Raw genomic sequence first — 27628 nt, 5'->3', positions numbered from 1 at the left:
AGCTCACGACGCACCTGGTGTTAAGTGATTACCGGAGCCCATAGACATCTACAACGTAAATGCCGCCACTCACCTCGAGACATGAGTTCTAAGGTCTCACTTTTAACGTACAACGGCTGCCTCGCCCTTCAAACCGAAACGCATTACTGCTTCACGGCAGAAATAGGCAGGGTGGACCTACCCGTCCTACCACCATTGCTTCGTACCACCGCGTTTCATTGCTTTATACTTAAAATAGATCTTTTCCTACCTATTTCTAGTGGCCTCGAGGGATATTGCTAGCTTCATCGAACGTATAGGAGTGAGCTCACGGGGCTCAGTTTGGAGAAGTGAAATAGAGCTTTAAGTAGTACTTATCACGGTGTTTCCTGAGACATGTTCGTCCCAACTTCACCTTAAAATGAGGTTTGAAAAGAGTGCTCAACAAAATCAAAATTAATTTTTAAATCAAAGCGTTCTTTATAAGTGGGTACTTTTAAATAAAACCAAATACACTTTTACAATTTTGAATGTAGCGTATTTTTATTGTTATTAGATTTTTTCTAATGTTTTTAATAAGTCTACAACTCGCGAAAACCAGGGAAAATGTTTTTAAACTGTTATTTATCACTGATCCGGAATGCAGATACACCGCTAACAATCGGCAAGAAAGTCAGGCCTTTTGGTTGGCGGGACTTTTGGCACTGATGTCGATGAGTGATCTGAGATGCTAGTCAGAGTCGGGTGAACCGTATGCTCGCCTTCTAGCGTAAGCACATAGCCGCAGTTATAAGCCGTAATCACTTCATCACGAGATTCTGGGATAGGGTTGTCCGTAATTGGATTTTTTTAATTATATTTAGACTAGCTGACCCGGCAAACGTTGTTTTGCCTTATAAATTATTTCTAGAAAAGATAAATTAACCTAGATATCGACTGCAGCGCCATCTGCCGGGCTGAATTGTGAATCTAAACCATCCAGGGCGCCTACCAAACGCATACAAAAAAATTCATTCAATTCAGTCAAATCAGTCAGCCGTTTAGGAGGATTTCAGTGACAAACACACGCCCAGAAGAAATATACCTATATATATTATATAAATATTTAAGTTTAACTAACTAAATGTTAGAAATTTAATCTAAATCGAAATCTTAATCATTCTGAATTGATTAATGTTAATTGATATTTTTTTTAATAATTCTAATTTAAATAATTATGTTTTACGTTAAATTGTCATGCAGCATGGCCGGTGTGAGTTCTGTTGACACACGTTTTGTTTGTTCGACCGTGCAAGGTGAACTTGTGATAATGAATTTAAAAAAATATATATTTATGATTATCTGTTATAACGTAAACCTTTTTTAATGGCTTCAAAAATGAACTTATTTGATTTAACACCCGTATTCCTATCGAATCATATTAATAAATTTGATATGGGGGCTTACATTTAGTGTCTGTGAATAAATAAATAAAAACATTTTTAAAAACTTTTTTTATTCTCGTGTCATTAAACTTAGCAAATGTGTTTATTAACGATGGATACAAAAAAAACATATCGTGCACCATCTTTGCGCGATTATTAATAAATTCAACATGTTTGGGCGTTTTTTTCGTTTTCAAATCTCTTGTTCTTCTGTCACAAAGATATATGTATTCTGTGCACTTTTTGGACATTCCAACAGGACTTTTCGGCGGGAACGCGAGGAGTGAAGTTGTGTGATTTGTTTTATTTTGTCTATTTAATGTTTCTTCAGGTTTAAATGTATAATAGCGGTGGTTTATTAACTGTTTAATATTTGTGAAAGTGCACAAATGTGGGAAAATGAAACAAAACTGCTGGACGTAACTTCTCGGGATCTTCCAAAAAGTCCACTGAAAAAATCTCAGTAAATGTCCACTATTTTACTGAGATTATATTTCATCCCATATCATCTCATCTCATTTAATTTAATTTCATCCCAGTTGATTAATGTCTCAAATTAATCATCTTCATTTCATTTCACTCCAGAATATAAATTAAAATAAGACATGACTTAAAGGTCTTAGTTACCAGGTCATAAAATCCCTTAAAAAAAAACATTCCAACATTCAATATCACTACTAGTTTCCTAACTACACATCGTATTAAGTTTTTGCCGATACCAGATATCGTTTTAACAACGACGAGACTACTGTAAAAGTAAAAGTAGAGTATGTACTGAATTATGACCACACAACTACAATATGACAATTAAATTATAGATTACTAAGCAGTAAACGAAAATGGCGACAACGCGTGCTCAATGCTTTCATATTGCTCAATTCTTCAACTGAAATGATTTTGTATATTTAAAATTAAAACTTTACGTACCAATCTAAAAGATCGCTCGAAATTATGTACTTAAATCAATCTTTCTGTTAATTTTTAAGCAGTTATATTTCCTAACTGTATCAGTCGATCGAACAAATAAAATGCGTTTGTATAGATCATAAACAACCAATACATTTTTTTTAACATATATTATTATATCGCCATTTATATAATCCGTAAAATATCCACGCGTAAGTATGAGCCATGATACATTTGCCGCTATGACATTCTCGAATAAAGTCTTCCACTTTTTTTAATCACTAAATAAACAATTTAACTTAAATTTAACCAACGTGCACACGAAATACATTAAAACATCTAAATAATTCTTTAAGAAGACGGACCATGACCTAGCTTTTTAAGAATACATATTGAAATTCTTATCTATTCAAAAACTAGGTTGCAAACTCAATAGCTAGTAGTGTGCATTCAACTCAAAATATTATTCGGCGCGGTCTATGAAGGGTCAACGACCGCCCTATGTTGTGTTGTAATAAAACGTCAACCATATTGCACTAGCTCGGCGAATCTAGAATAACCTCTCGAGGCTACTAGAATAGGTAGAAAAAAAAACACATGTGGCACTCAGGGACTGCCGCGGTATAGTACATTGTGCGCCAAGGGAGAAAAGTAGGACATTTCATCCCGCGCGTCGGCTCGGGTGGGCAAACACACGGGATGAAATGTCCTACTTTTCTCGCGGTGCACATACTATTTTTTCTCCTACCAGGCCGAAAGTTCGTGAAGTACCGAGCCGTGGTCCAGGGGCGAAGCCCTGGCAGGGGGTAGGGGGGGGCGGAACCTCCCATACTCATAAAAAAATATTTAACTTATTTTTAATTTTTAAATAAACTACTACTAATTGAATAAGAACTGTCTGATGAACTCATCTTTGTTTAATACTTCACTATTAAATTTTATTGCCTTTTTTTATTTCACTTTTACACTAAACACAATATTTCAAATTACCCGAGCACAACAATGGCGAAGAATTTTAGGTGCGTGAGAGCAGACGTAGACACTAACGCGCATGCGCAATTGTACCCAGGGAGGAAGAGTTACACTTTCTTCCCTGTACAGCGGGAGGAAAAGCGAGCTTTCAGTGTAGGTAGGAGAAAAAAGCTATTGCATAGCATTTTTTATCAACTTATGCAATGGTTGGTGTTAGGTTTTATTTTCGTTACGGAATTTCTTGATTAGGTCGCCGCGCTCAAAACCCGCGATAAAAGCTATGCAATAGCTTAAAAAACCTTATTATAAAAATAACACAGTGATAAAAGACACAGTGAACATATACAAGCACAATTTTTTTTTTACCTTGTACATAATTAATATTGCAATACTGGTTAACATCATTTTATATGTCAAAGGATACGACCGATGTCGGTTTCGAAACAACAAGATGGAAGCTCAATTTAATGAAAGGAAACGATTTCATCGTTTGGCATTTTTAAAGCGTATTTTTTATACTCGATACAATACGATACATGAGTACCTACTTTAAAAAAAGTCTTCGATGAGACATTTGTATTAGCAAATTTGATAAACGAGATTATTAAAAACCACTGACGTCTTTATTAAAGTTAACTGGTGTTGATGGGCACACGAGTTTCATTTTAACATGGCGTTAAGCTTTTTTCGGGCCGGGGGCCGAACCTCCTACGAGGTCCCCGCGCCTAGGGGGCGCGCGGGGTATGTGAGACTCAACGATCTGCAGGTGTTGAGAGCAGATCGCGGGCCCAAGGATTTTAGGGCCCACCCACTAAACGACTCCCCTGCACTCTTACATCCGACGTCCGATTTCCGTCCGGGGTCAGAACCCGTTCAGAGTAGGGGGGTTCCCGCGGTCAACACTACAACCAGACACGCGGCGCCACCCCGAGGACGCCCGACCGACGGTTCGTCGAGGCGACAGTCGACGACCAACGACGTCAGTCTCCGCGGTACGGCGGCCCTACCAGGCCGTCCGGGCGGTGCCGCTGGTGTTCCGGGATACCCCGCTGGGCCAGAACCAGCCTGCCGGGTCGGAACGCGATACACCGCCGACCGGGTTGCTCTTCAACAGTATGTTCGGCGACGACAGCGACGACGAAAATGCGGACCGCATCGCAGTCCGCAGCCGCCGACGCGCCGTCCCGTCCTCCTGGTGCCAGCGCGCTAGAGTGACGGTAGCGTGCGGCGCAGCCTCAACCCCCTTAGGTCGCCCCGTGACCATCACCGGGAGGAGACTGCCTCCTCATAGGGTCTGGAGCTGGACAAACGCCCTCCTCCGGCCCCCGGCCCGGCGGCGGCGGCACGGCGCCGAGAGGGAAGAAGAGCTCTCCCTCTCCCGTTCCGCCGCCTCCTTCTGCGAGATGGTGGACTCGCAGAAGTCGAGCATCGCCTGCCAGGACTCGTCGCTGCCGAGCATCGTAGCCACGACGGTCCGAAGCGACAAGTCCGGTCCTATTTTTGCAACGAGGACGCGGCGCTGCTCCGCGAAAGCGGGGCAGTACGCGAGCGTGTGCTCCGCCGTGTCCTCGTTGCAGCCACTGCAGTGGTGGCACTTCGGCGTCGGCTCCCTCCGGGCGACGAGGTGCAGGTAGCGACCGAAACAGCCGTGTCCCGTGAGCACCTGCATCGCTCGGAAGGTGAGACGTTCTCGGTTGCGATTCACCCAGTCCGAGAGGACCGGGCGGATCGCCTCGACGGTCCGTCGCCCGTAAGCGGGTTCCGCCCGAAAGCGGCGTTCCGCCGCTTTCGGGCGGAACGCCGAGATTGAAGCTTCCGCGCTCGAACTTCCGCCGCGCCAGGACGCGGCTCCCCCCTGGAGCAGAGATCGCATCGCCACGCGTAATCCGCAGCGAGCGCCTCCGCTTCTAGGTCAACATGGCGTTAAGCTGTCTCAACTTGATATATTTTGAATTTAGACATCGTCCAAGCGTACGGTTTTCCTATTATGCGTACGTACTAGTAATGCCATTTTCCGTTTATCCACCCTATTGTTTTTTACCGCGGCAAAATCATTTATGTTCGAGATTTGAAAAATCGGGTATTTATTCCAAAACAGCTCGATTTTTTTCTTCTCCTACTTAATGATTGGTAGGTTGGCGGGGCTTTTCCAGTTTCATCGGACTGGTATGGGCAGATTTGCTAACATTTGCCCTAGCAAGAGGTGTGCTTCGCTGAATCTATCACCGGATCGGAATGGCGGCCCACTGAGAAGATCCGGCGAGAAACTCGGTGATTTCTAGTTCATGTTTCATGGGTGTCGTTGTTGCCGCTACAGAAAAATGTAAAGTTATTGCAGTAGGCCGTGGTCGCTCTCATATCTCCCCATATCTATCTATATCACATATCTATCCATATCTCTCTGTAAAAACTTATTAAGACTTTGTGTAATATTTTTTAACTTTTAACCATCCATTTTAAACATCCATACTGATTTGTAAATTTTCCTAAGAGTTTGCTTGTTAAGATTCCACGGCTACAAAACCGATAGTCATGAAAAATTATACACGTTATCTGAGATTAAAAAAAAAATCATTCGTTCAGAAAAAAAATTATACACGCTACCTGAGATCAAGAAAAAATAAATAGGATACATCTTTCGTTCAGAAAAATAAGTGACTCGTGTGAATCAGCGAGTAAAGGCTGGTTTATTATATTTATAAGTTGCTTGAGTATTGATTCATTCACACCGACCTTCAAGTGAAGTGTCAAGAGTATATTGCACATTCGGCAGTCGTTTGACTGGTATTTTTTTCGCTCTCGATTATTAAGATGGACAACGTCATTCGAAAAAAAAAAAAAAATTACACCGTTTAACACATCTCTAAGCGTCCATTGCCGAATTACAAAAAGTAGGACGTAAGAATGAAAGCGTAATAATATGTATGTCATTGTGTACACAGATAACTAGGTTAGTTGTGACATTTTATTACATATAATTATAACAATAAATATTAACGATATAGCATATAAATACACGAATCATATTGTATTACAGATAAAGATGGATATTTCATTGTTGTAATTGATACTTGCGTCACCAAAAAAAAAAGTTAGTAAACTTCACGTGAAGTTTCTTAACTATAATAATGTCAACTGTAAAACGTTGCATTTGAATATCGATGCCAGTCATTGTTTGTACGTGTGTTCTATTATTATTTTAAATGTATTGTCGTAATATTGTAATGTTGATAATGCAAAAATTTCATAATTATATTTTCCAATTTTCAAATTGCTTTCCGACTTTATTGCGATACTATCGAATTGTGAAATTAAGACACGAAATTCCTTTATCTCATAAGTTTCAGCGTTCACGTCCCGTACGCGTTCCAATTCAGTGTTTTTTTTTTCATCTTTTCAATTACCTGCACGTCATTTTATCGATATTCTGTAGATACGTACGATAGAGCTTACAGTCGAATTTCGATAAATAACTTTGTTGATTTCGAAATATCCTCTTGTGACTTGTATAATACGTAGTTATTACATTTATTATATGCATGTCAAGGATCGGAAATGTACGTGTACTTGGAAAGTTGGTATCGATAATAATGAATTTATTAGCCATTGTGTAGTTGATAACGAAGTTTCATGGTAGGTATGAATTCCTTTTTTTTTTTTTTCTTAATAATAAAATTGTATGAGATTCTTCAGTTACGAAATATATTCTGATAACAATTTTGTTTATGGGATTCATAAAGTTTTCTCTATTTATGTATGAAAATCGGAATTAGAAGTTGAATAAAAAAATTTAACATAATTTAGCGCGTCTCAATTATTAAATATATGAAATACGGTTTATGTTTTTATCCAAACGCTATTGTTGAATCACCAAGCCATCTATTGTATATTGATGGTAGTTTTCATACTAGACGTTTTCCGTGAAGCCTATAACGCTAATTAATTAATTACAAGTGCTAAAAACGACAATACCATGCTTAAATTCAAACGAATAGAAGTCATAGAACCAATACGCATAGAAATGACCAGAGTAATCATTTAGAACACTATGGAGACTATAAGTGATTACTTTTAATAATTTGTTGGGTTGATTTCGAAGAGTCATCAATCAGTGCTTATAGTTATGATTGCAACCGGTTTTTATAGAAATATTTCCGATAATTTAATAATTGTTGTGTTCTATATTTAGTTTTAAACTGGTATTATTTAAATCGCAGAATGTTTTTTTTTCTTTCGATAAATCGATCGTTTTTAATGTTATTTATGTTCCTTTAATCCGGGTCCGACTTGTTTATAATAATCTCCGATAACAGAGACGTTTTATTAGAAATGATTCTTATCTTGTTGCGATGGTGATTTCAAGATATATAAGATATAATAACTGTAGATAGATGTGGGTTTTTTTTATATTCTTCTCGCGGCTTGACTCAGACAGCCCAATGTGTACCGGAGATGGCATGAAAGCTACCTTGAGACATGAGGTCGAAGACCCAATTGTATTTTTTTGTCACTATAACGTCTATCCTTCAAGTTGGAACGTATGGACAACACGTTAGAACTATTCGGAATAGTGGAATGACTTCTGGTGCACTCGTGTTGAGCGATGCACCAGTGTTCGAATCCCAGGCGGGTACCAATTTGTCTAATGAAATACGTACTCAACAAATGTCCACGATTAACTTCCACGGTGAAGGAATAACATCGTGTAATAAAAACCAAACCCGCAAAATTATAATTTGCGTAATTGCTGGTGGTAGGATCTTTTGTGAGTCCGCGCGGGTAGGCACCACCACCCTGCCTATTTCTGCCGTGAAGCAGTAATGCTTTTCGGTTTGAATGGTGGGGCAGCCGTCGTAACTATACTTGAGACCTTAGAACTTGTATCTCAATATGGGTGTCGTATTTACGTTGTAGATGTCCATGGGCTCCAGTAACTACTTAACGCCAGGTAGGCTGTGAGCACGTCCACCCATCTCAGTAATAAAAAAAAAGATTCTACGAGGCACTGTTGCTAGAGCTAATGTTAGCAAATTGAAAGATGAAAGATTACTGGTGGCCCGGAGGCCTTTCCAGCTTCACCAGGACAGGTGGGCGAGCAAAGGCTCAGCCAGGAGTTTCAATAACTAGTAATATACGGAGTGCAGAAATAATTTAATGGAAATAACATAATAGGATTCATATGCGACCTTGCGTGTTGCACGCGCTACCATAGCCTTGTGTCACCGTACAGAAAAACCATCAACAACCTACATCACACTGAAACATCGTTGTCGATGAGGGAAACAAAAAGATTACTATCAATTGTATTACTTTATTCCGTCCGGTTCTGAATACAAGACTATCTTTGCCGACTAAATTCATTACCTATCTTCTATCTATCTTCTATGTATATAAATGAATTGCTGTTCGTTAGTCTCGCTAAATCTCGAGAACGGCTGGACCGATTTGGCTAATTTTGGTCTTGAATTATTTGTGGAAGTCCAGAGAAGGTTTAAAAGGTAGATACATATGAAAATGCTCGGAATTAAATAAAAATAACAATTTTGTTTTCCCTTTGATGTGTGCCCCGTCGGACGGATTCCTTTTGTTTGTTTTAAGTTTATTTTATACAAAAGTTAAGGTCTTTTAATTATCTATTGAGGCACTACGAAGTCTGCCGGGTCAGCTAGTATTACATAAAGTTTTTTAACAATCTAGAGTTTTAATCTTACCGTGTCTAAAGGAATTTGAATTATATGTCGTAAGTGATAAGTAAATATTTGTTATATGAACGAAGGATTACCAGTGAGTGGAACGGCGGCCTTTCTAGTTACACCAGTGGGTTAACCTTCCCAAATGACGTTTTCCAATTTATTTCACTATCATTTATCATAACCGAGCACTCCTTATCTTCCTGAAGGTTCATGTGCTTGCTCTAGAATATATTGTTTTCTAAAATTTTTATTATTTATTTTTTTATTGCATAGATAGGTGGATGAGCTCACAGCCCACCTGGTGTTAAATAGTTATCGGGGCCCATAGACATCTAAAACGTAAATTGCGTAAAAAAGTATAGTTACAACGGCTGCCCCACCCTTCAAACCGAAACGCATTACTGCTTCACGCAGAAATAGACAGGATGGAGGTACCTTCCCTTGCGGACTCACAAGAGGCCATACATACATAGTAAACTGACGAAACCAACTCCTTTTAAAAAAAAAATCACTCTACCTCATTACACCAACAGAGATCCCTCTCTCCGGACTGACTTTATAGAATCATATTAAACGATTGCAACATGTTTATAAAAATGTATAAATAATATAAAAAGAAAAAAAAATACGTAACAGGTATTTTTTATCGATGAATCGCCACAAATAAACGGTTACCGACAGCAATCGATATGATTTTGCAAGGTGGAATTATAATCGTATCCCATCGTAATATTACGCAGTCGTTCGTTGCTGTGTTGTTTTGAAATAACAACGCATGTAGGTACATACATATTTAGAAGTCGTCGTGGCCTAAAGGATAAGACGTCCGGTGCATTCGTATCTAGCGATGCACCGGTGTTCGAATACCGCAGGCGGGTACCAATTTTTCTAATGAAATACGCACTTAACAAATGTTCACGATTGACCTCCACGGTGAAGGAATAACATCGTGTAATAAAAATCAAACCCGCAATTTATAATTTGCGTAATTACTGGTGGTAGGACCTCTTGTGAGTCCGCGCGGGTGGGTGGGTGAAATAATTCCAAATGTCTCTATTTACGTTATGTAAGTTGTTAAGTTCCTTACAGAGACTTCTCTTTCCAGACCAACTCACGGTCTTTTTGACATAAGTTTTACACGTAGTTTTTGTTCGGTAAGGAATAATCGAAGAGTAAGGTTTCAAAATGCGATTTCTGCCTTATTACCTACCTTATTCCTAGAATTTAACACCGAAAAGAACAACTGAAATGCGAATTGAAATTACTTACGTGAAAAGCGAAATCGACTTTTCGTGTTGACACGTTTTCTCCTATAATGAATCATCACAAAGGTTTTTTTTTTGAAGTGAAAACTTCTTTAGAATCGTTGTGATTTCAAACCGGATGCAACGGAAAAAACGACAGGTAAGAGACACAAATACAAAAATGTGTAGGATGAAGCCAGCAAAGAATGAGACAGAAATATACATACTATTTAATACAGCGCCATCTGTGAGATTTTTTAATACTAACGTGTGTATGAAAGCTCTTGTAGTGAATTTTAATTTAGGATTATACGTGAAATTAAAATATCAATTCACAGAGGGCGCTACCTTACAATTATTTACTAATGACAAAATTTTACATATACTTAAGACGTTTAGGATAATTGTATTTTAATTTTGGAAGGTTTCACTTCTACCACGTGTGAATTGCACACATGTGTTTTTTTATTTAAATACGCAAACCTTGCCTTGTCTATGTCTCTAAATTGTCAAACGGCAATAGTCGTTTTTTTTGTTACGTATTGTTTTCAACTTTCGCGGCTATTTGCATTTTACACTCTATTATTCTACGTTCTAGTAATCTACCGAACGCCGACATATTGGGAATTCATGTACCATGAATGTCGTGTTAAGAACACGTTTAATAATTTCTATTATCTATAATAAACTTAACGTTTCCTATGGGAGCACAAAGTCGTGCACACAACGTGATTGCCGAAAGATATTTTGATAACGTCTATATTGATAAGATATTTTGATAACGTTATAACATATGGGATATGTTCAATTGAAATAAATGACGGCCTCGTAAAAATTGACCCTGTCAAATATGAGCTACTAATAAAACGCAAAAAGTACCTTGTCTTCTTTTCGTCTCATGCGTGCTAATTCAAATTATGTCAACATTTGACAAAGTATTGTAGATGGATTTTGAGAGCATTGTAAGTGATAACAATGTGTGATAAAGTGAGATTAATCAAATATAAAAGGCAATATCCTATTGCAGAGTAATGTGTGTACACTTTGTTGTGATAATATTTAAGATGTCTTAGGGTTTTTATGCGTCAACTAGGTTAAAATATAAGTAATTAACTATATGAGGATATTTTATCGATCACACTTAGAATAGCATTCGTAGAACATCTTTTTAGCATCGTTGTGATTCGAAAGTCGATGAAACGAAAAAGCGACAGTAAAAAGAGACAGACACATAAATTCATAAGATTTAATGTGGGAGAAAATGAGATAGGGAGCATTACAGTGTTTCTTATATTCATGGCTCTCTTTGTCTATTGTCTATGTAATATTACTACATAGTATTTTAAAACAAAGTCGCTTTCTCTGTCCCTATATCCCTATGTATGCTTAAATCTTTAAAACTACGCAACGGATTTTGATGCTTTTTTTTTAATAGAAGAGTGATTGAAGAGGAAGGTTTATATGTATAATAAATTCCATTAAATAGTGAAGAAATCAATAATAAATTACAGTTTCCGAAGCGAAGCGAGGGCGGGTCGCTAGTAGTTATACAAATAGAATTAAAATAATTATCAAACTTTGTATAAATATGATAATTACTAAAACCTACAATTATTCTCTTTCCGAAATTTTGCATTCGTCTCATTATCTTGAAATCAACATTTTTGAAGATTTCACTTCTACCACTTGTGAATTGCACACATGTTTTTTTTTGTTTAAAATAGGTCTTCACGCTTATTATCATTGGTATTTATTTCTTCATGCTTATTTCTTTGAGTACAGATTATTGAACTCTAACCAAAACTGGTCCGCTTGCAAATTGAATGCTCGATATACGTCTGCTCTACTTATGAGGTGTAGGTCTTTTTTTAATGCCAAAATTGTGTTAAATGGTCGTTGGAATCCATAGACATAGATCACAAAAAAATCCGCCACCCACCTTAAAGTATGAGCTCTGAGTCTCAGTTTTTACAGTACAACGGTTGCTTGACCCTTCAAAATGACACGCATTACTGCTTCACAGCAGTAGTCAATAGTAGTAGTAGGTAATAGACAGAGTGGTGATGTCGCCGTGCGGGCTCAATAGACGTACTACCACCAGCAATTACGCATATTAAAATTTTTGCAGGTTTGATTTTTTTTAAGCAGTGTTATTCCTTCACCGTGCAAGCCATTCGTGAGCATTTGTTAAGAACGTATTTCATTAGAAAAATTGGTACCTACGTGCGGTATTCGAACACCGACACAGCCGTATCACTCGATATCGAATGTACTGGGCGTCTTATCCTTTAGGCCGCGACAACTTCTGATCTAAAAAACTTATAGCTTCAATTGATCCACCCGGCGCTGAATCTACTCCGGGTATGGTCATTAGTCGCTCGTTGTGATCTGTGCATTACCCTGGAATTTCAATGAGCCCTCCTAAGGTGACCGAAGAAAGATCTTCTTGATATTACTTGTTTATCGTACCATTTATCCTTTCAAATCTTATTAATATTACTTTTATAATCAAATTAAAACTATTATATTATTATCACAGAACATTATTACTGGTGGTAGGAACTCCTGTGGGTCAGCGCGGGTAGGTACCACCACTCTGCCTATTTCTGCCGTGAAGCAGTAATGCGTTTCGGTTTGAAGGGTGGTGCAGCCGTTGTAACTATACGGAGATTTACGTTGTAGATCTCTATGGGCTCCAGTAACCACTTAACATCAGGTGGGCTGTGAGCTCGTCCATCCATCTAAGCAATAATAATAAAAAAAGAACAAATTTCCACAGAGAACTATACCCTTCATCGCTAACAATAGCTAACATTCGTGTTACGTGTAAACGTTAAATTGAAAGTAAAAGGTAATTTCGTTTTGCAAACGATAATAAGTCGCAGATTGGAAAGGCAGAGTAATCACAATACACGGCTTAACTCACATTAGATTCGCACTACACGAACATGAGTTGCTGTTATAGGATGTTATGTATGATGTTGGATGTTTGCGAAGCTCACGAGAAAGCGGATACGAGGAAATAGCGTTAATTGTTTGTTACGGTTTGGTTTCAAGGACTTGTGGGATTGTATAGTAGCTTGGTATGCTATAGTAGCTTTATTTGTCCCGGCATGAAACCTCCCAACTTTCGAGGGAACGGACCAGATGTTGATATAAATTTTTTTCCTACCTAAGCTGATAGCCTTGAGATGCTATTTCAGCGTAACCTTAACTAGTAAGTGAGCTCACGGGGCTCAAACCTAGTGATGCTAACACTGGCCCTAGCAAGAGCAGTGCTTCGCAGAATCTACCACCGGATCGGAAACGCGACCCACTGAGAAGATCCGGCGAGAAACTCAGTGGGCTGTGTCTATGGGTTAATTCGCTCGTCGAGCCCTTCGTAGCAAGCGACGGGTTCGACGAGGACGGTGACCGGTGCTTGTGGTGCCTAAAAGCACCGTTGATGGATCGGGAGGATCCGTAATGACGTAAATGTCGATCGAGTATCGAGTTACGACTTCAGAGTTGGTTTTCTTCCTCCTCGAGCTGGAGGAACGCGTGAATTACTTTAACAATCAAATAGAGTACCTACTAGAATATACAAATTCCGTTGCTCGCTGTCACTGTCGTCGTTAATGTATCCATTTATTAACAATTTTATTGAAGAACTCGAAACAACACATACGCTCATTATGCTTTAATTAAATAGGTACATATATTTGCTTCTTCTTTGCTAACTTGAATAATAACATGTGGCTTTTTGTCTTCCATGAATAGAGCCTTTTGATAAACACGTCGCGTATCTTCAAACCGGATATTTCCTCGTGTGTTGTTATGTTAACTACACTGTAATTTTTTATTTATTGCTTAGATGGTTGGACGTGCTCACAGCCCACCTGATGTTAAATGGTTACTGGAGCCCATAGACATCTACAACGTAAATGCGCCACCCACCTTGACATATAAGTTCTAAGATCTCAGTATAGTTACAACATTGGCTGCCCTACCCTTCAAACCGAAATGCATTACTGCTTCACGGCAGAATTAGGCAGTGTGGTGGTACCTACCCGTGCGGACTCACAAGAGGTACTACCACCAGTATAGTTGTATATATAGTTAATGAGTAAGTGGAGCATCTTCGTTGTTATATTAGAAATAGGACTTTGACTCAGTACTGAACATTGTCACTTCTCAGATTCGTATAGGGGTTTTATTAATACTGATATATCTTCAAGTAAATGTGTGTGTGTGTGAGTGTAATTATTTATAACTAATTAATTATGTATGTATATATTATATTATATTAAAATAGATATAATATACATTATCAGATCCAGTTTTCTTAATATACGAAAAAATAAAAACTTTAATAGGTACTTAAATTTGAAGTCATTTAAAATAGTTTTTTTTTATTTTTTTTTATTCCTTAACTTCTCCAACGATCTTCAACGATGATCCTGAACGGAAAATGCTATTTAATTATTTGATTTTGAAACGAGATATCTTTTTGTAAAACTACAATCATGCAGTACATAGTAATAGTAATAGTTTTTTTTACTGGTGGCAGGACCCGCGTGGGGAGGTACCTCCACCCCGCCTATTTCTGCCGTGAAGCAGTAATGCGTTTCGGTTTGAAGGGTAGGGCAGCCGTTGTAACTATACTTGAGACCTTAGAACTTATATCTCAAGGTGGGTGGCGCATTAACGTTGTAGATGTCTATGGGCTTCAGAAACCACTTAACACCAGGTTGGCTGTGAGCTCGTCCGCACATCTAAGCAAAAAAAATAAAAATAATTTTTGTATTCATATATATTTTGTTTTTCCACTTGAAGACGCGTTTTTGCAAAAAGATTTATACTAAACGTCTGGAACGAACCTGTAAAAATGTTGGAATGCTATTTTACGGTCAAAGCAATTAGTGAGAGTGCCGTAAAATTAATTACATAGGCAATCATAGTCATATATGTGGTTTTCACGAACCGTCGGTTTGTTCCAATAGTTGTATGAAATGACTGTTAATTCTTATGCTAACAACTATCAATAAATTCCCGTTCCATTATAACAGCAGAACAGTTAGAATAATCACATTATATAATAATAAATTTGATATATATATATTTTTAAATGTTTATTGAATTCGATATTTATTATTGACTAGTAAAGTAGGTACTTAAGTTATTTCCGTAATTATTTTAAAGGTTACGCGACCTTTGTTTTCAATTTGAATTAACCTCAAAATTTTACGAAATTTTAAATAAAACAATACTAGATTGGGCATTGACAGCTTAAAAAAGCAATTGATCTAAGTATTCTAAGTAGTCTAATAAGACTGTTTTTTTTTGTTATTGCTTAGATTGGTGGACGAGCTCACAGCCCACCTGGTGTTAAGTGGTTACTAGAGCCCATGGACATCTACAACGTAAATGCGCCACCCACCTTGAGATATAAGTTCTAAGATCTCAGTATAGTTACAACGGCTGCTCCACCATTCAAACCGAAACGCATTACTGCTTCACGGCAGAAATAAGCGGGGCGGTGGTACCTACCCGCGCGGACTCACAAGAGGTCCTACCACCAGTAATTGGCAATATAATTCATCTCGCACATTACAGTCGGTTCAAAAGCGAGATTCCTCTTCGAAATTTGCTTAAACGACCCGTCTGACAAGTCTTGCAAACTAAACGACAAAAACAGCAGAACTTTCGGGAACGAACAATAACAATATCGAGAACGTTCTTTGAAATTGAAAAACTATATAAAAGAACTAATTATGTAGAAAGTATTGCTTTCAATTCAATTAAATATAAATACATGTACATCCTAATTCATAAAAAAAAAGATTTACTTTCGTATTGTTTTAGTGTTCTTGCTCATGTTCTGGTAAACAATGTTATTATATGTCTTAAGATAGTCATAATTTGTCACCGGAAGACGTTGCTTGTACAGGAAGGAAGTTACCTTAATTCAGGTAATAAACCAATGAGCTTGTAAATCCTACGGGCTATGTCAGCAATTTTGGTTCTTCTGCGCACCTCCTCATTTCTGATTCGGTCCCGTAGAGAAATACCGAGTATAGCCCTCTCCATAGCTTGAGTTCTTTTGTGAAACACCACATCTCGGAACACGTCATCAATGGTAACACCACTTTTTAACATCACTATGGTTGTACACCTTTGTTTTAAGGCTGAGAGATTTTGAACTAATTGAGACGTTTAACTACCAGATGGATCAATGATCTAGTGCAGTGGTCGGCAAACTTATTAGTCAAAGAGCCAAATATTCAAAATAAAATGTTTTAAAAAAAATGAGAGCCAACTCTGTTTGTAAATGTAGTAAACATTATAGAATATATTATGTAATACATATTGTTTGTGTTAACATTTCATTTATAATAATGCATAAGAATTATTTAATATTAAAAAGTTTTTTTTTTTAATAATACTTTTTTTTGTAATAAATATTATTATTGCAAATCATAAAATAAATGCTACATTGTATACTGCTTCGATTAATATATATCTGTCTAGCTATATCTATCTTATATAATATATATCTTCGATTAATATCGCTTCGCTGAGCATTGAAAATTAACATTATTATTTATTGTCATTATTATTGGGGAGTCCAACACTCATATAAATATCCATTAAGTACATGTATTTTCTACATGGATACCAAGTTTCAAGTCAATCGGATGCATGGTTCAGTAGTTATAACGGAACATCCGTAAAAACCGCTGTAGTATATTAGTATAGATAATGGACCTCAGTCAGGGGTACATACTATTAACCGGCTTTTTCGTCCAAAGCCGGATAATATTAGAGGCCGGGCAAGCCCGAAGGATATTTGTGCCAGAGCCACACTCAAGAGTTCAAAGAGCCACACTTTGCCGACCTCTGGTCTAGTGAAAATTGCTAGGTCAGGTTGGTTGCAGGTGGCAACGGACCGGCCGCACTGGAGATCGTTTGAAGATACTTATATTCAGCAGTGCACGGGTATAGACTGAGATGACGATGATGATGAAACCAATCCAGAACATTCTAATTTTATTGCCTTTTCAATGGACAATAGTAGTTCGATTATGTTACGTTACGAGTTATTTCACGCTCTTTGATTACGTACACACGTACACAACTACACACAGCTTAATTACATAAGTTGGGCAATGCCCGTCGACCTGTCCCTTTCCAGGGGCGAAACGTTCCGTAATCAGGTCATTCGTTTGACCTCAATAACGCAAATGCAAATAAATTGTCTTCGAGGAAAATGGAAATGAAAAGAATCAGGGTAATTTTTTTTTTTTAGGCCTTGCTGGTTGTAGACTTGTTGTGGATATGTTTGGTAATTTTTGTACGTTTGTATCGTAATACGTTTGTGTTTGTTACTTAGTCTGATCTGTATCTGTCTGTCTAAAAGTAATGGAGCCTTTGAATTTTATTTTCACTAAGCCAAAGATGTCCAATTAATTTGAAAATTTTCATACGTATTAAAGACAGATGATGCTTCGATGAATTTATCACTTCGGATTAATATCCTGACCGTGATCAAGAGGATACAAAAATGTTTTTTTTTTAATGTCTTGTTTTTGCTTGCTCCGGCTCTTATAAATTATTCGTATATTTTTATTGAAGACCGGCAGACTTCGTAGTGCCTCAATAGATAAATAAAAGACCTAAACTGTTGTATAAAATAAACTTAAAACAAACAAAAGGAGGATTTTGATATTTATCTACCTTTTAAACCTTCTTTGGACTTCCACAAATAATTCAAGACCAAAATTAACCAAATCGGTCCAGCCATTCTCGAGTTTTAGCGAGACTAACGAACAACAATTCATTTTTATTTGTATTGAAGATTGACTAATTTTGTTTGAAAGGTCTCGTTTTGAAAGTTCGACTTATTTGGTGACATCGATGCGAAGCTTTCGTAAAGTACGACTTACAATATGTCTCCTAAGCAGTTGGCACTGTTGTTGAAAAAAAGTTTCGCGTTTCTTGATCAAAATAACATCTTGAAAGGACTACTCTATAATTTCGTGTATCATTAATTTTTTTATGCAAAAAGAATGGAATAGATCTAATATTAGATGTGATCTCTGTTATGTCGAACGGGTTCTGAATACGTAATTATTGAACTGGTTAGATAGTGTTTGAATTGTGAGTAAATAGTTTGGTCGTGAAGAAGTAATGAACGTTTGTAAAGATTTTATTGAAGGTTACGTATTCTGGGCCTTGGCGAAGTCCATTGGCGATGGTAATAATACCTTGTATGACAAAAGTAAACAAGGGCTTCACAGATACAGATTCTTTTTTATTTATTTCTTAAAATTTCCTCCTTTTAAGGTTAAGGACAAATACAAGTAAATGTAACTACTAAAACCTGTACGAATAAGATATTAATGCAATACATGAATGGTATCTGCGAGGCTACACACAAACATCGCTTACTTGAATGTTCATTACGGGTAAAAACCTTTATTTGTACAGGAAAACGTGTGAATCTCAATGATGATCTTAACCTCAACTCGAGCTGAAATCCTTCATATTACGTATGATTTTCTTGATGAATTCATTTTGACAATTTGATGGAAGGTAGAAACGAACAGTAGATAAAAAAATGCTAACATAAATGAATAAATAGCACATATAGATTGCATGATTGATGTGGCAGGGAGCAGGGCGCCATTGGTCATAGAATAGATAGCCGATGCCTCCGAAAAGTTATTCTTTCTCCCTACCTATTTGCTGGTAGGCTAAGAGGTACAAAAGAGTAGAAAAGAGCCGATAATTAAGCCATGATCACATATTATGTAGGTCTCTTGATCTTCTCCTATCAAGATTACAATTTTGATGGCAAAACTTTTATTATAGGTTAACAAAACAGGCTAGCCATGCTCTCGTCTGTGTGTAAAAGCAATAAAAAAATAAAACTTTTTTATGTAATTGTGAAAATTCACAATGAGAATATCAAACGTCGTGTCCATCAAAGTTTTCGTTGAAGTAACTTGAAATAGGAAGGCAATCTCAGTGGGTCGCTTTCCGATCCGGTGGTAGATTCTGCAAAGCACGGCTCTTGCTAGGGCCAGTGTTAGTAAAACTTCCGGTTTGAGCCCCGTGCGCTCACCTACACGTTAAGGTGAAGCTGAAATAGCCTCCCACGGCTATCAGCATAGGTAGGCAAAAAAAGACGAAGTTTGTTGACTGTGGTAGCATCACATGCAATATGCACTTCACCGCTTCTCTCTCATTTAAAAAAAAGGATGAGATGCCCATTAAACGTGTCTAACGCCTTCATTGTTAATGTAACTAAGAAAAATGCTAATTAGGAGAGGAGACGCTAGCGTTTCGACACGATATTGTTCTGAAGAATGCTACGAGCAATAATCAAAAGGTTACATGTGAAACTTTACGATCAATTTAACATGAGCTTTATGTAGTTTCAATAAAAGTTATTCTTTTATTCTATCTCGTTAAGCCGATCAGATCGATTTAGGTGACTCTTCCTTCTTTGCAAATGATTCTATTCGTTCGTGTTTTGTTACTATCGTTCTGTCGACAAGTTTCTGCCGCGTACTAATTTAAGTAAGTAATTATACATTTCTGCTGTTAATATAGTGTAAATATTTTTTTCCCGTAACCGTATATCATCTTTTAAAAACCTTAAAAATAAAAAAATCCGAAAATCAAAAAAAGGTGGCGTGTGGTGATGGTTTGCTTATTAGATATAAAATAATTAATAATTGAGAATTTAATTGTTTTTATGATCGAACAATCACCAATAGTCGTCGAACAAACGATAATTGATCAAAATTAATTAATCTGAGCGATAAAAATAAAGATATCTAGTAAAGGGGGCCAACTTAAAGGTGTCATTTGTTTAATTAATTATAAACAAATAAAAGACGAACAAACTATGAATAAAAAATTAAAAATAAAAATCCGAAAATAAAAAAAAGTGGGACCACATTCAGTGAGCCATGACTCAGGTGTCATTTACTTTGTGTATACGGTTATCTTATATAAAACAATAATGGATCGTCTATGGCTTATGTAATTAAAAAAAAATGAAGCGAAAATTAATTCCTTAAAAAAAGGATTGTTTTAAATTTATTTAAAGTATGTACAAACTATTTGTTTTTATACAATTTCCTAATTTTGACTATATTAACTGTATACGCATTCTTCATCAGTAATTGAATTTAGTTTTCAAATTCAGTCGAGTTTCAGTTCTCCACAGGCATGTCTTGGCAGTCATAAATATATTATGTAAATGCGGAATTATTGTGTATGTATTATAAAAATAAATTACTAGGTACTTGTTAAGTATTTTAAAACTAAATTCTCACATTCATACATTCCTTCATTTCTCCTGTACCAGTCAGTTAAAATTGTAATTAATGGCCGTGTAAAGTGTTTGTATGTGGCACAGACGTCATTTAATTTATTTTCCATTTTCACGACGATAAAGATAAACAGCTTACGTACGCTACCGTTTGCAAGTGTTGAAGCAAAAATGTAGGGTATTCATTGTGTATTGTAAAAGATAAATGTTTTCAGTTTTTCAACATTTTTGAATTTTCTTTTGTTTTTCTCTACAGTATGTATGTATCTGAGATGTGACAACGTATGTATTGTTCCTGTTTTCTAAGCTTGACGTCGTATAAAATTAAATAATCTCCAGTTGCTGGTGATATTTCCACTACATTAGAAAATAAGAAATTGGGCTAAAATTACCAAGGATTTTCGTAGTTGTGTCTTCTTGTTGATGTAAATTAAGCGTTAAGTCTAGGCATACAGCCTAGAAGAGGGATAAAAATAGTTTCGCCAAAAAAAAAAAGAGAAAGTAATCGCTTTTCCGTTGTTTTTTTAAATTACGTTTCGCTAATTGTAAAAGCATTTTGACGTTTAGTATTGTTACGCCGGTAAGAGTAGCGCCATCTATCGCCGAATAGTCGAACGACCATCGAAGGATCTAGTAGCATCTAGAACGCACGAGAATTACAACGCCATCTATTGTCAGATAGCGGAAACACACAATACACGATTTATGTGGAATATTCTCGAGGATTCTAGGGATTTCGTCTCGACTATAAAAGCGTTGCAGAGATGGCACGCAGTCAGTTAATAATCAAAACTACTCGAAGCGAAACAGCGAATCGATCACCTGAAGCGAAAGCGGAAGAAGCGAATTGAGAATTTTAAATTGTTCTCTGTGTGTGTTCTAAGTGATAAATACAGTTTTAAGTTTTACTTTGGTGGAACATTTATTCATCCCGAACCCCAGCGCGTAACAGTATAATCTGTACAAATGAGGCACAGATACTACAATAATTTGTAATTACCAAGGAATGTATCCTGTCTCGTTTCGGATTTAATCGTATTTACCTACCTACGTAGATTCAGTGTGTTTATCTTTGTAGTACTTAAAACTAGTAATCGTGTGCCGAGCATGGTACTGTTTGCCGTGGACAAGTGCGAGCTGAATCATCGCATTGTTTCAATGTTTGTTTGTCCCGCCTTTTGTCGCACATGTTGTTTGGTCGTGTGCGATATGATGAATCCGTTGCGCGTGTATCACGATTCCGAGAAAAAAAAAAAACATTTTTAAGTAATACGTTAAAATATGTTTTTTTTTGTCTTTGAACGTGAGTGGTGTTATTGAATTATGCTAGATTACGGTTTCTTTTACCCACCTGGTGTTAAGTGGTTACTGGAGCCCATACACATCTACGACGTAAATGCGCCGTCCACCTTGAGATATGAGTTCTAAGGTCTCAAGTATAGTTACAACGGCTGCCCCACCCTTCAAAGCGAAACGCATTACTGCTTCACGGTAGCAATAGGCAGGGTGGTGGTACCTATCCGCGCGGACTCACAAGAGGTCCTACCATCAGTATTGCGGTCGAAGGCAGCTGATATCACGGCTTATGTATCTCGTTAGGTCATTATTTAACATTTTAAATCGTCACCTGCGCTAAAGTTTTCAGCAACGGTAGGCAGGTACCTACCTATCCGCGCGATATCATTAAACACCTTACCGCCAACAATGCAGATCATTTCTTTTTTTTTAAACCTATGCTGATAGCCTTGAGAGGCTATTTCAGCTTCACCCTAACGTGTAGGTGAGCTGACGGGGCTCAAACCGGAGTGCTACTAACACTGGCCCTAGCAAGAGCAGTGCTTCGCAGAATCTATCACCGGATCGGAAACGCGACCCACTGAGAAGATCCGGCGAGAAACTCAGTGGGCTGTGTCTGTGGGTTAATTCGCTCGTCGAGCCTTTCGTCGCAAGCGACGGGTTCGACCAGGACGGTGACCGGTGCTTGTGGTATCTTAAAGGATCGGGAGGATCCGTAATGACACCATTTCTGAGTTATGGGGCCACCACACGCCCAGTACAAACCTTTTTTGAAACTAAATTTGTATGTACTACACTACAGAATATCATGCATGCATAATAATCTGTGCATATATTTACGTCATTGGCTCGTTCGTTGCGACTGCGTTGAGAATGTTCAGATAAGAACAAACGTGCCGAAACAGGTATTGATTAATCTCGAACGTGCCGTTTTCTGTCTTAAACTCTCATATTTACTTTAACTCATAATAATTAAGTTGTACTTCTAAGGTACATATTTAAATGAATATCCCTGATCTCAGGTCCTGGGTAATGTCTAAAAACAAGTCGAAACATACGCATGGAAATATTGAACACAAATAACAAAATAAGCCACACCTATGGGTGGGTGGGTATAGTTATAATGGATTCTGAATACCCTTTATCAGTTTCAAGTTTACACGAAATTGTATTCGGTTCGGTTGTTTCTTACAGAGATCGTTGACCTCAAAGTTGCAATGACAAGTTTTTAATAAATTGTCTTTTTTTATTTATTGCTTAGATTGATGGACGAGCTCACAGCCCACCTGATGTTAAGTGGTTACTGGAGCCCATAGACATTTACAACGTAAATGCGCCACCTATCTTGAGATATAAGTTCTAAGGTCTCAGTATAGTTACAACGGCTACCCCACCCTTCGAACCGAAACGCATTACTGCTTCACGGCAGAAACAGGCGGGGTGGTGGTACCTACCCGTGCGGACTCCCAAGAGGTCCTGTCACCAGTGATTACGCAAATTATAATTTTTTCGGGTTTGATTTTTATTACACGATGTTATTCCTTCACCGTGGATGTCAATCGTGAACATTTGTTGAGTACGTATTTCATTAGAAAAATTGGTACCCGCCTGCGGGATTTGAACACCGGTGCATCGCTACATACGAATACACCGGACGTTTTATCCTTTAGGCCACGACGACTTCATAATGTTAAAATGTCAAATAATGTTTGATTACTCTTAATAGCTGCAACCAGGAACAAGCCATCTAGTTTAGGGATACCATCGATAAAAATTTATAATGGCGCCCACTATTGTCCCATGAAAATTATTTCACGTTATAAGTAAATATTGTTATGTAATGTCTAATTTACTACTGTTGTAGGTCTCAGATTTTGAACTATAGCTTTCTTAATTATGAAATAAGTCTAATATATTCTGAAGTTAAGAACTAATGAAAATAGTTATATATAAATTAATAGTCGCTCCAAAATCAAAGATAATGTTGTACATTCGTTCGATGGCCTTCGTCAAAATTACTCGCGACCACGAAATGTACAATATTTATAACAGAAAAAAACAGACAATTTTATAGTATAAGTGAAAAAATGTGGAAATAGAGCATATTTTTGTTTGACATTGCAAATATATTGTTTTATCTAATTGCAGTGTACCCAAAATAACAATTTTTTTAATAACAGTAAATTGATAATAATATCCAATAAAATTTGTTGAAAATTTTATGTAGTTTTTGGAAGAGGCCTTGAAAGTACGTCCTCTGGAATTTTGTTTCATTTTCCCTTACTTACTTGTACATTTCAATAAATACTAAAATGCAAATTAGCATTATTATTCATTGACACCTAAACAAACCGAAATTTAAATTGGTAAATAGAAATATTTCACATTTCATTCTCCGACTTCCCCCCAAAAAAATCTGAGAATGTGGTGCTCTAAACACAGGAAGGCACAGACAGACAAACAAAGGTCTCTTTTGAGACGTACAAGTGACGTCTTCTTCTTCATCCTGCTTTTTTTTCAGTGTGGCAAACAGATTCTTGCTATGCCATTTTTGCCACCGTCGAATTTATATAGCCTTCAATTATTATCATTTAACTACGAGTATATATATGATGTTATGTTAAAAATGGATCGGATTGAATGAATTTGTTTTTATGAAACTGTAATCAATTGAAATAAAACAGAATGAGATAAGATGAAATGAATTAATGTATCAGTAAGATAGTAGATTTTTTTATTACCCTTGTAGGCAGACGAGTATACGGGCCACCTGATGGTGAGTGGTTACCGTCGCCCATAGACTTCAGCAATGCCAGGGGCAGAGCCAAGCCGCTGCCTACCGTTAAGTCCGCTCCACAAGCCTCGTTTGAAGAAGGACATGTCATAGCGATCAGGAAACATCGTGAGGGGGAGCTCATTCCAAAGCCGGATGGTACGTGGCAAAAAGATCTCTGGAAACGCACTGTGGATGAACGCAGGTGGTACGGATGAACCCTACTCCGGTGGCGGGCGGTGTGATGATAAAAACGAAATGATGGAACATCTTAAACAATTCCTCAGAGCACTCCTCCATTAATTGCGATTTCGATGGATTTGTTGGAAGTAGGTACTCGAATAGCCACGTTTAGCGACATTGTTTCATTTTCCCACACTTGGGCATCTTCGTAGAACTTAACGGAATGCATCAGAAGAACGATCATAATATCTGAAACGAAATGTACGAATGCTTTGTGATCGAAATAGACGCGAACTTCGTATCACGTTGTGCGGACTCATAATCCACCCAGCATTTTTTGGTTACAAGGCGAATGCACTAAGTATCTCTGGGCTGGACTCCATGTCGCGTAGTAACCTGTTCTAGTTTGAATTGTGAGAAAGCCCTGACTCCTATCTAATTAGTCCGATAACCGTAACAACATTAACTGGAGTGAGAACTCCTTTGCCTATCGACCGTCGAGAGCAATGAATCCGGGTCACTTAAAAAAACCTATAAATCTCGGAAACTAAGAATGCTAGCTTAATGAAATTAATTTTGTTTAGTAGACAATTAAATACTCTTTAAATTAAGGTATTAAAACTCCTTAGTTACTGCAAGGTTATGTCATGTTTTCTAATTTTGGTTTTAAGGCGAGATCAGCAGTTTCTTATGTAATTTTTATTAAACAAAATGTTTTTGTTGTTGTAGTCCTAGGGTACCCCGCTGGTACATAGGGCCCTCACAAGTTGTCTCCACTTTACCCTGTCTTGCGCTTGCTCCTTGACATCACTCCAGGTCACGTTGGCAGTCCTCATCTCACTCTCTACGGTGCGTCGCCAAGTGCGTACAGGGCGACCAGGTCTTCTCCTGCCAAGCGGTTGCCACTCAAACGCGATTGATGCTGCGTTGACTCCGCTGCGCCGTAGAGTGTGTCCTATCCAACGCCATTTCCGATGAGCAATGTCTTGCGCGATGGGATTTTGGTCACATTTAGTCCAAAGGTCTTTATTAGAGATAGTGACTGGCCAGAATATGCGGAGTATCGACCTCAAGCACTTATTTACAAATACCTGCAGTCGGTTCGTGAGTGTCTTGGTCACTCTCCAGGTCTCACATCCGAACAGGAGAACACTCTTGACAATGGAAATGCAGTGGCTTATAACTTTCATTACTTTCATTTAAGGGGTATTATATTGTCTATTAAACACCGTTAATTTTATTAAGCTATCGTTCTTAGTTTCCAAGAATTATAAGTTTCTTTAGATGACCCGCATTCATTGCTCCCGAGTATTTTTAAGCTGTTAAGTTGTTTGTTGTCTTATTTCAAACAAATAAAATGATATTTAAAATAAAATAGCGTTTCTAACCGTATTTATAAACGCATAGCGAATCGTTAACCTTGTCGGACACGCCCGATGCTGTACTGATGTAAAAAAACCCTCACTAAATCAATAGATTGATCGAACCTTCACTCACCGCTGAAGATTGGTTCTGCTAATCGAGTACTTTGTATTGGTTTGTATTGTTTTTAACCGACTTCTAAATAAGGAGGAGGTTATCAATTCGTCTGTACGTCATATCATATTTGAAGTCGCCATAACCTAAACGATAAGACGTCCGGTGCAGTCGTATTTAGCGACGCATCGGTGTTCGGATCCCGCAGGCATGTACCAATTTTTCTAATAAAATACTATCGTACTTAACAAATATTCACGATTGACTACCACGATGAAGGAATAACATCGTATAATAAAGATCAAACCAACCGCAAAAATTGCAATTTGCGTAGTTACTGGTAGTAGGTCGTCTTGTGAATCCGCACGGTTAGGTACCACCGTCCTGCCTATTTTTTTCGTGAAACAGTAATGCGTTTCGGTTTGAAGGACGGGGCAGCTGTTCTACTGTAAAAATAGAGACCTTGGAACTCATGTCTCAAGGTGGGTGGCGGCCATTACGTTGTAGATGTCTATGGGCTCCGGTAACCACTTCCAGTGGGCCGTGAGCTCATCCACCCATCTAAGCAATAAAATATATATGTATATACATATAATATTTTTGGAATAATATTTTATCTGTTACCTCCGAACTTTTTCTATGTATACCAATTTTGATGATTCTTTTTGGTGGCCCCGGTTAAACTTAATCAACATTTGACCAGCAGTTTTTTAATTATCCTTAATAATCGATATCATATACATAATTGACATCGACTGCATTGATGATTTTATCGTAAAACTACGTATTGTTTATTGCAAAAACAATACAAAAATTGGAATGAATGAGTAACATTTTATTTTAGTTTTGGCTATCTTTGATGTGAGTGAAAATACTCTGTTGAGCTGTTAGAACATTCATACCTAAGTATAGCAAGGGAAAAAGGTTAATTTTGAAAAAAAAAAAGGAATCAAATAGTGATTTGGATAAATAAATGGATACAAATAATTGGATATAATATCCAAAAAAATACCTATTATAATTTCACTGTGAAATCGTATAAAATGGGTTTGCATTCCTTTCTATTTGCATGCTATGACTAAAACTCTAAATATAATCGAAACTTTTTTACTTTTTACTGAGACATAATGCTGGGACAAAAACTATCGAGTGGAACGTAATAAATAGGTGATTGTAGAATCGATTACCAAGGAATGTTTCGATTTTAAATCTCAAGATTGTATCTCAATTCTTATTTTGACGTAAATGGCTTACGATTACCCTTGCCATCTTGTGGAATATGATTTTTTTAGAATCTGTTATTTGCGCCTTTTTTATTGCCTTTATGCCGGCCGACGAATTAACGGCCCACCTGATGA

At 37.4% G+C, this 27628-nt stretch overlaps 1 protein-coding gene across 1 annotated transcript in view; it reads left to right on the top strand.

The window, feature by feature from the left end:
• Positions 1-27628, top strand: part of LOC100500932 (inorganic phosphate co-transporter) — a 100095-nt gene that overhangs the window by 14662 nt on the left and 57805 nt on the right. The gene's annotated exons all lie outside the window — the stretch shown is intronic.

This window comes from Bombyx mori, chromosome 8 (assembly GCF_030269925.1).
Source record: "Bombyx mori chromosome 8, ASM3026992v2".
In the NCBI taxonomy this organism is placed as follows: Eukaryota; Metazoa; Arthropoda; class Insecta; order Lepidoptera; family Bombycidae; genus Bombyx; species Bombyx mori.
This window is presented reverse-complemented; position numbering and strand designations above follow the sequence as displayed.